The sequence below is a fragment of the Falco peregrinus genome, chromosome 7, assembly GCF_023634155.1.
Source record: "Falco peregrinus isolate bFalPer1 chromosome 7, bFalPer1.pri, whole genome shotgun sequence".
NCBI lineage: Eukaryota > Metazoa > Chordata > Aves > Falconiformes > Falconidae > Falco > Falco peregrinus.
Genome location: NC_073727.1, coordinates 28,418,085 through 28,426,397, shown reverse-complemented (window position 1 = coordinate 28,426,397; position 8,313 = coordinate 28,418,085).

Below are 8,313 nucleotides of genomic sequence, written 5' to 3'. Positions count from 1 at the left end.
TCACTGTATCTTCACACCAAGCTCCACTGCAAGTATAAGACATTGTTCTTAAAAAAACCCACAGCTCACTTGGCACTGAGCCACATGCGTGGGAAGTCTTCAGCCTGCTACTCAGACTAAAATGCTCTAACAGGAGCCTCTTTTTAGAGGAGATTTTTGTAAGGCCTTAGCTTTGCCGAGGTAGAGCAGAGTTGGGTCATTCCTGAGTTTATTGATGCGTAAATGCCCCAGTCAGGTATACACAAACATGGAGGTAGTGCTCATGGAAGGAGTATGATAAGGACAAAAATAACTGCTCAGGGTGAGGGGGCTTTCCTACTTCAGATGAATTGTTTCAGGAGATTCACAGGAGAGGGCAATTTGTGTAGCAGGGGAAAAGAAACCAAAAAAAAGTGTCAGTGATAAATTCTGGGCTGGGTAGCAAAGAAAATAATTTAGAATATCCACAAAGCAATGGATGGTGCATCAAACTTGTGCAGCAGGGACCTTCCCTAACCATGGCCTAGACCACATAAAACCTAAAGATGACAACAGGCAGCAAGCAATGAGATCCCTTTCCCCAGTGTCCAGTCCTCCAAGCTCTTCTCCATGAGAGTCAGAAGGCAACACTGCCTCCTGCCACCAGCCGCCCTCTGCCATCTCCTCTCACCCACTTACTAGCCAGGCTCCTTCACTTTAGAGTGAGTCAAGACCACCTGGAAATTGACTCGTTGGCCATCATACAATACATACTTCCAGAAATGTCAAAGATGGTGACCCAAGCCTTGAAAGCAAGGACTTGATTATACTCTTGTTTTGTCAGAGCAGTTGATCTGAGATTATGACTGGCACCTGACAGGGTGACATGGACCTCAAGATGAGCTTAAGCAGTTTGGGTGTGAGTATGCTGATCCCTTCTTTGAGGTTGTTGAAACATTTTGTTCCTTTCTCTGGTTTCCCACCATTATATGCTACCACATATACCAATGTGCTTGCTAGAAGATATTGATGCACTGAGTTTGGAGTACGTGCTGAAGAGCTGCATGAAGGGGTGGCACTGAATAGAGGGGTCACAGAGCATGCATGGTAAAAGAAAAAAAGGGCTGAGGAAAGTCTTTCCAGACACACTGTAAGGGTCCTCTCACGATACCCTGTATGCTAAGTTATCTGCTCGTAAATGAACTGTTTTGTATCATCCCCTGGGGTAGAGCATGGACACAAGCAAGGTTTTATTGCCTGTAGCCTTCTCATTTGGACACATCCCAGAAGCAATCTAGCAAAGTAGTCCAAATGTGTCAGCATTTTACCTTGTAAATATCTACAGTATTAAGTAAAAGGAAACAATGTGTAGAGACTGTATTACGATGACCACTTTTTACTCATCGGAGCAGTAAGGTAGGGATTTGAAGAAACTAATGAACTAATTCACATGGCTCCTTGGGAAAATTCTAACATAAAATATAATTTTCCAGATCTCCCTAAATAGAAAGAAGAAGGTTAGTGGAGTGGATAACCTTTCATCCTATCTTCTGACTCTAAGAAACTCTAATAGTCCCTATCAGTGGTTTCTTTCTCTCTGCTTTTTTGGTTGCAGACTTGGGGGAAACATCTATCAGATTTGGTTAGTAGCATCTAACTGGTGACTGCATTTTCTCTTTTTTGGAAGATGACTCAGCTAGTTGTCTGTACCGCTTCAAGAGTCGGCAGGGACAGAAGTACAGTGAGTTCTTCACTGTACTCCAGAATGCACACTGAACACTAAACCAGACTTCACCGTGGCTAAAACCACCACAGTAATTAAAAAACCCAACACTTTCCACTGGTGAAGTTTCAGTTATATATATCCACTTGCTATGAAATATAGCGCCCTGAGAAAGTCACTTCAAAGCTTAGAGTAACAGCTTAAAATGAGACTGGCCTTGTCTTCAGATGCAAGGGAAGTAAATATTTTTCTTCTAAAAAAGCATGAAGAAATGTGACTTGATTTGTTTTTCTGCTCTTGAAAAATGTCAGGTTTTGTCATGTCTTTAACAGCCTTTGGAAACTCTTTGAACATTAGAGAATGCAGAGAATCTGCCAGTTGTCCAAAATCCAGCAACAGCACTGGATGGATTATCCTAACTGGTGAATTCACTGTCTCCTCTTTTCAAGTGCCAAATCTGAAAACACTTGTTTCCTTAGCTTTTTGCTAAATAACTCTGTAGTTACTTCTTGCCCACCTCTGGACTAGAAGGTAGGCAGTGTAGCTCCATATGTTTATCCTATAGTTCAAAAATATGGTTCACAGCATTGTGAAGGCTGCGTATCAGTATCTCAGGATGCTTAATCATTGCCACCTAAAAATCTGAACCAAGGGACACTTCACAGACAATATTAAATCCTGCTTTAAATCAGGACTCCATAAAGAGTAAAGTAGTGGAGAATTAGGCCATCAGGTTATGTTTCAAAGAGTAACCTCATGTTCTCATATTGTCAATGAGCTGAAAAAAGATAGGAGATTTAGTTCTATTTGCTTTTCATGTCAGAACTAAAGCCTTTGGTTTCTGCTATATTTTGCTTTTAAAACCTAGGTCTCTTGGAAGACTGAAGATATATTTAGAACTGTTAAAACTTTTTACATAAATACTGTAGTGGAAATAAGTACCCATTGTTCTCAAAATAGGTTTGGCTATTTAAGTAAGCTGCAGTGAAAGTAGGTAGTTTGGGAATCATTTGCAATGTATTTTGTCCAGAACCTCAGCTGGTATGATTAGCTTAGGTGTTAAACCAGCTGTTTGCATAGACATTTAGGCTTAAGTAAATCACATTTGAAAAAAGGAGAAAAAGAATGCTTGATAGAAGCTAGCTAAAGCTTAGAATTTAAGAATTCATTCTCAGGCCCTGAACGACCTTTCTCCCTCTGCATCTCTCATCAGATCGATGCATCTTTTTGACTTGTATGATCTCTTCAGGCAGGAAGTATCATAGAAAACGTAAAATACAGAAGTGACTGCCTCCCAGCAGACTTTGGAATTTGTGATGCAGGGAAGACTGAGAGATGCCCGCTTGGGGTTGGATATGAAAGCATCAGGCTAGATTTAGAGCCAGGGTATATGTAAAATGCAAGTAGTCACAGCCTCTCAGCTATGATCTTGCTAAATCAGACTGTTTCCTTGCCATTCCTTCTGGTCATTTTAGAGGACAACCCTTCTATTATGCTGTTTTATGCCAGTACATTTCATATTTCTCTTTTTCTTAGCTTTCAGCCTAATGGACACTACATATTATTGCAATATCATGTGAGTACTCAGTAGATCTGATTCACCATGCTGCTCTTCCTTTGGGAGAGCACTGGTCTCCACAGTCTTCTCACTGTTGAAGCACCCTGCAACACTTCCCACACCCGTGCCTGTCTCATCTTTGCCCACAATGGCATTCTGATGGATATGCCAAGGGACCCAATGACCTGCACAGAAACCAAGGATGGGACTGAGGAGATGAGGATGGCACATGAAGGAGACACTTATTTTGGTGGGTGCACAGCCAAATGTGGAAACAGGAAAGTGATGTAGGGGCCAGTAAGACAGATGTGGCCGTGCCAGCCCTCAGACAGCCTTCTAAGATGTCTGTTATTTAGCCCTCATATTGAATATATCATGGACTAAAACAGCTTAAAAAGCAAATAAAATGGCATGGGCAATTTAACAGGGAATAAAAATGTAATAGGAACTTTCTCTGTTGGTTTTTTTTTTTCCTGCAAGAACCTAAAAACTCTATTTTAGTTTGCTTCTCGGTCACTTCAGTGCCAAGAAACATGCTTCAGCCTGCCCTTCAAACGCTTTAATCTCCCAGCTACCACTTGCATGAATGTGATATTCCTGAAGAAATCTGCTTATCAAGTGGGGTGAGGTGAGGAAACAGGAATCTTGGCAGAAAAGTGAGTGTACAGCCAGCATATCAAAATCAGTGGCTCCTGGAGAAATGATGGCAGAAAGGTGTAGAGAAGAACTTGCTTCCTTTACTAAAGGCAGTGTTGCTAGTAAAAGGACAAAATATGCACAGTATATACAATGCAGTTTTTTTTATCTGGGTACAGTACTACGTTATTACAGACAGCTACCAATAAATCACAGGTCCTAAAATGTGAAATTCATATGGTTTCTAAAATGTAATATTAAACTGGGTCAGTGGGGTATGATGGGTGTTTTGGTATTTGCGAAACGGAATTATTTTTTTTTTTCAGTGGCCTTCTTGAAAAAAACTCATAGTTCCTTAAAAACTGCTAAATGATGACCTTTTTTGACTAGATTGATGAGAAGTAACAAGATCTTTCTTTGGGACCCATTTTGTAAAAATGCTTTTGCTCACCTTTGATTCTGTTCTTTGACATTTGGGTTTCCTGTGCTGCAAAGAAATGTCGTGGTGCACTGCACCTGTGATATATCCACACTAAGAACAGATGAGGAGAGAAGGAACATTCATGACTTTGCAGTAATGAGACTGCTGATCCACAGCCTGCTGGTAATTCCTGCACAGTGGAAATAAAGGCAAAGAGAATTGCCAAGGATCTCATCTGCATGCTGACAACTACATGTCTCCTCAGATGCATCCATCCTTAGGTCACTTTTTTTGTTTTTTAACCTTGCTATGGTATGGCTAACAGAGTGGCAAGCAGTCTCTGCTCTTCGAGCAACGAGCTGTCTACAGACTCCAGAATTCCATTTATTTTGTCTGGTTTTATTCATTGCCAATTTATTCATTGCCAAGAGTCAATCAGATAGGAAATTCAAACTGATATAGCACCAGTTATATGAGAAGTTTTCCCCTGTTTACCTTGTTTTCTAAATGATACACATAACTATGTGGATGCTGCTTTATACCAGATTAGTCTCCAAAGATTAGAATCAGTTTATATTGAAGCTAATCTGCAACTGTCAAATTAAAATAGTGTTTATACAGTGCCTCACTGCAGTATATATTGGTTTAAAATTCAATTTAAGATAAAATGATGCATTTGCCTTAAGCAGATACAGCTTTATTTTAACAACACTTCAGAGGGTACACCTGACGTGCAAAACCAAGCACTGGCAGAGTGTTTGCATAGATGGCCAGTGGCTCACTGATTTTTGCTTGAGGTATCAAGGGTTAATCAAGGAATCACGAAGGAGAGTGAATCATGCAGGGACCAGAATGCCTTGTCAGCTGTGACCTGTTCAGCCCCTGAGACAGAGAAGAAATAAAGAAGTGATTTATAGGTTATAGCAGTTCAGGAGTTGCTGGAGTACAGTGTACACTGCTCATCTGTGTCCCGATATGCTCCTCATATGGGGACTTTCTGCCAACAAACTCTCTCCCACTACCAGGGTACAAGTTTCCTACTACTTACTGAAAACAAAAACTTACATGTGTCCACACCAATTTCTGTAAATTAGACTGCTGCTAAGAACAGAAACATTTAACCCTAACAATTTGTAAGCATAGAGAGCTATTAAAACATCATTTATAGGCTGAGAAGGCCTGTCTGCTACTTTACACAAGTTTACCTTCCTCCCAACTTTAGTATTTAGCTCAAAGTAGGCAGGCTAAAGCAAAGCAGACACCAGTAAGTCATAAGTACTGTGCTTGATATGGAGGTCTGTGGCTCTGGGAAATGTTGTGATGGATGGTCACTTCTTTTATCTGTATTTTTTTAATGTTGTAACTGTCAGGTTTTCTTTTAAACATGTCTACCTTTCTTCAAGCACTACCAGGTACAGAGAATATCATTCAGTCACCTCACCCAAAGCTAGCATAATGTAAACTGAACTCTCTTTGCAAACAATGAAGGCTGTATATACCAGGCACTCTAGCAACCACCAAGAAACAGTATTTTAACTGCAAAAGCTAGTGACAGCCATCTAAGTTCTTATAAAGATAAATGCATACCATTTTCTTTAGGTCTAGCTAAGTTTGCAATACAAATAGGAAAGGCTAATTACAATACTCTCATTATATTATACCTACCATTGCATTTTTCTTCCAATCCACCCTCCTACTCTTAACAACTTTTAAGAGTTTTTAAAATAAAATTTTAATGTTGATTACATGCTTTAAAAACATTAAACAGCCATTATTTTGAAAAGACAAGCATTAGAGCTATTGCACTGTATCATGCCACTTTGCATAAAACTGCAGCTATGTTCACATGCTGTGTACCAAAAAAAACAAGACCTTTCCCAACTATCTGTCTGCCAGGCACACAACTATACAGGGAACCAGCTTCAGGCAATTACAAAAGAGATTGAATGGGCAGGTACAGCTGCACCAGGTAGAATATACTACTGATGTATTATGTTTACACACATCACGTAAAGATGAAGACCCTACACAGAGAAATGATAGGCATGTAAGAGAACATACTGGTGTACCACTCTAAACTGAAACCACCATTGTGTTTTACTAATGACATGAGCATCCAGGAGCTGAATAAGTTCCCTTAGCTTCAAGACCAACAGTAACAACTGTTGCAGAGCATCAATACAAAACCACTACGAGTCTTAGCACTTTCCTGCAACGATTAAGAATATTCAGCAGTCTACCCTCTTGAAATTCAAAAAGCAATTAGTAGGTAGCAGTATTACTAGTGCTTACTGCACAAATAAGGAAGGGGAAAAAATCTGAACCTCACAGTTAATCTTCTATTTAGCTTGCTTTATCTATTTGTTCTTTAATGATTTTAACATTCTGCATAAAGTGATTTCATTAGGAAGGTATCTGTATGATGAAACCTGTGTTTCCTTCTCAGGAAAAGAGCCCCAAAACTCTACTTACTTTTATGCTATCAAGAACTCTTATAAGGTCTATAAATATCTTTAGAAAACTACTTTTTTTCCATGTTAATGCTCTTCTGTGCAGTCAGGAGAGTGTTAGCCTTACCAGACAACAGGACAAGTCAATAGCATTGTATGTACTTCTACTCTTTACATTTATGTGTGTCTCTTTGTATTTATGTATGTGTAGTTACAAGTTTGCAGCTGTGAATGCTGCTAATAGGTAGCACCTGAAAATGATTAATTTTCACAGATAAAAAAGGAGAGGGAAAGAAAGTTGGGGGGTTGTACTTAATAGTATAGAGAATAGCTATTCTATGAGGTAAGTTAATGATTAGATTTTGTGTGTATCTCTAGGTTAAATTAGTTGGCTTCTTTTGAGTATATGGTCTGGATTGAGGTAGTTTAAAAGGCTTTTTCTGGCATTTGATAATGAGGAGGCTCATTAATTGTGAAGTGAATAATTTCCTTTGCTCTTTAAAGGCTTTTTTGTTGTTGTTGTTTTCATTTTTTCTGCGTTTGTTCTGTTGTTACTGGTTTCTGCTGAAGTGAACTGAGGTGGTTCTATGTATACGAGTGTACAGGGTTGCATAGTTTAGGTAAGTAATGAGTTAAGTGATGGCAAGCTTTCTAGCTGTATCCTTTTGCTGTTGGATTACGCAAGAAGAGAGAAGTAAGGTGATCTGGTCATGATTTCTGTGGTATGAGTTGTGCCCCTCTTCTATAGCAGCTTCTAGGAATAAAAAGTAGTAAGTGCTATAGAGCATTTCAGTTTCTTTTGGTTCTTTTTTAAAAAAATCTTAGTCTGGCTTTTACTGGGTAGGGGGTGTCCTTTGCATTTGAGCATGCTATATTAATCACTTTCTGATAAGAAAACTAAAGTTTTAAACTTTTGCCTATAGAAAACGTCTCACTCGCTGTTCACGTAAGTATTCACTGAGCTCTCACATTAGATGTGCTTTAGGAGACATACATAAGATATAGTAATACTTCCTGCTGTAATGTTGAAGCTGGAAGTTATTCTTCTCTTTAAAAGATCCTTATTACTACTTTTTTAATGTCACTTACTAAATAAACACTCTCTAAGGTACAACAAAAGTGCTGTGTGAAAGAACAAGCTAATGCTAGTACAACGATGCAGAGAACAGGTGAAATAAAGTTAAGTGTCATCTGGTTACAGCACAAGCAATTACAGGAAGATATATCTCCATCATGTTGTAAAACTGTCTCTGTATGTACCTACATATTAAAATAGAATAGTCATCTTTCCTACTAGTGCTTTATTTATATATTCTTTTCTGTCTCAGAACAGCTAATGTTTGTGTGAGCTTACTGCTTTAGAGTTTTGTCTGTGGTTAGCTTTTGTGTAGCATGGCTGCCATACTGTTTCCTTAACAAGCAGGTTTGAATGCATCTGCAGAACTTGCATTTCTAGAAGCGAAACTAGGCTAAGTAATAACCCTTGTATACACACCTTTTGAAACTTGATGTTTAAGCTTTACTGACCTGTTAAATTTAAGTGTTCTTGCTGTAATACTGAATTATT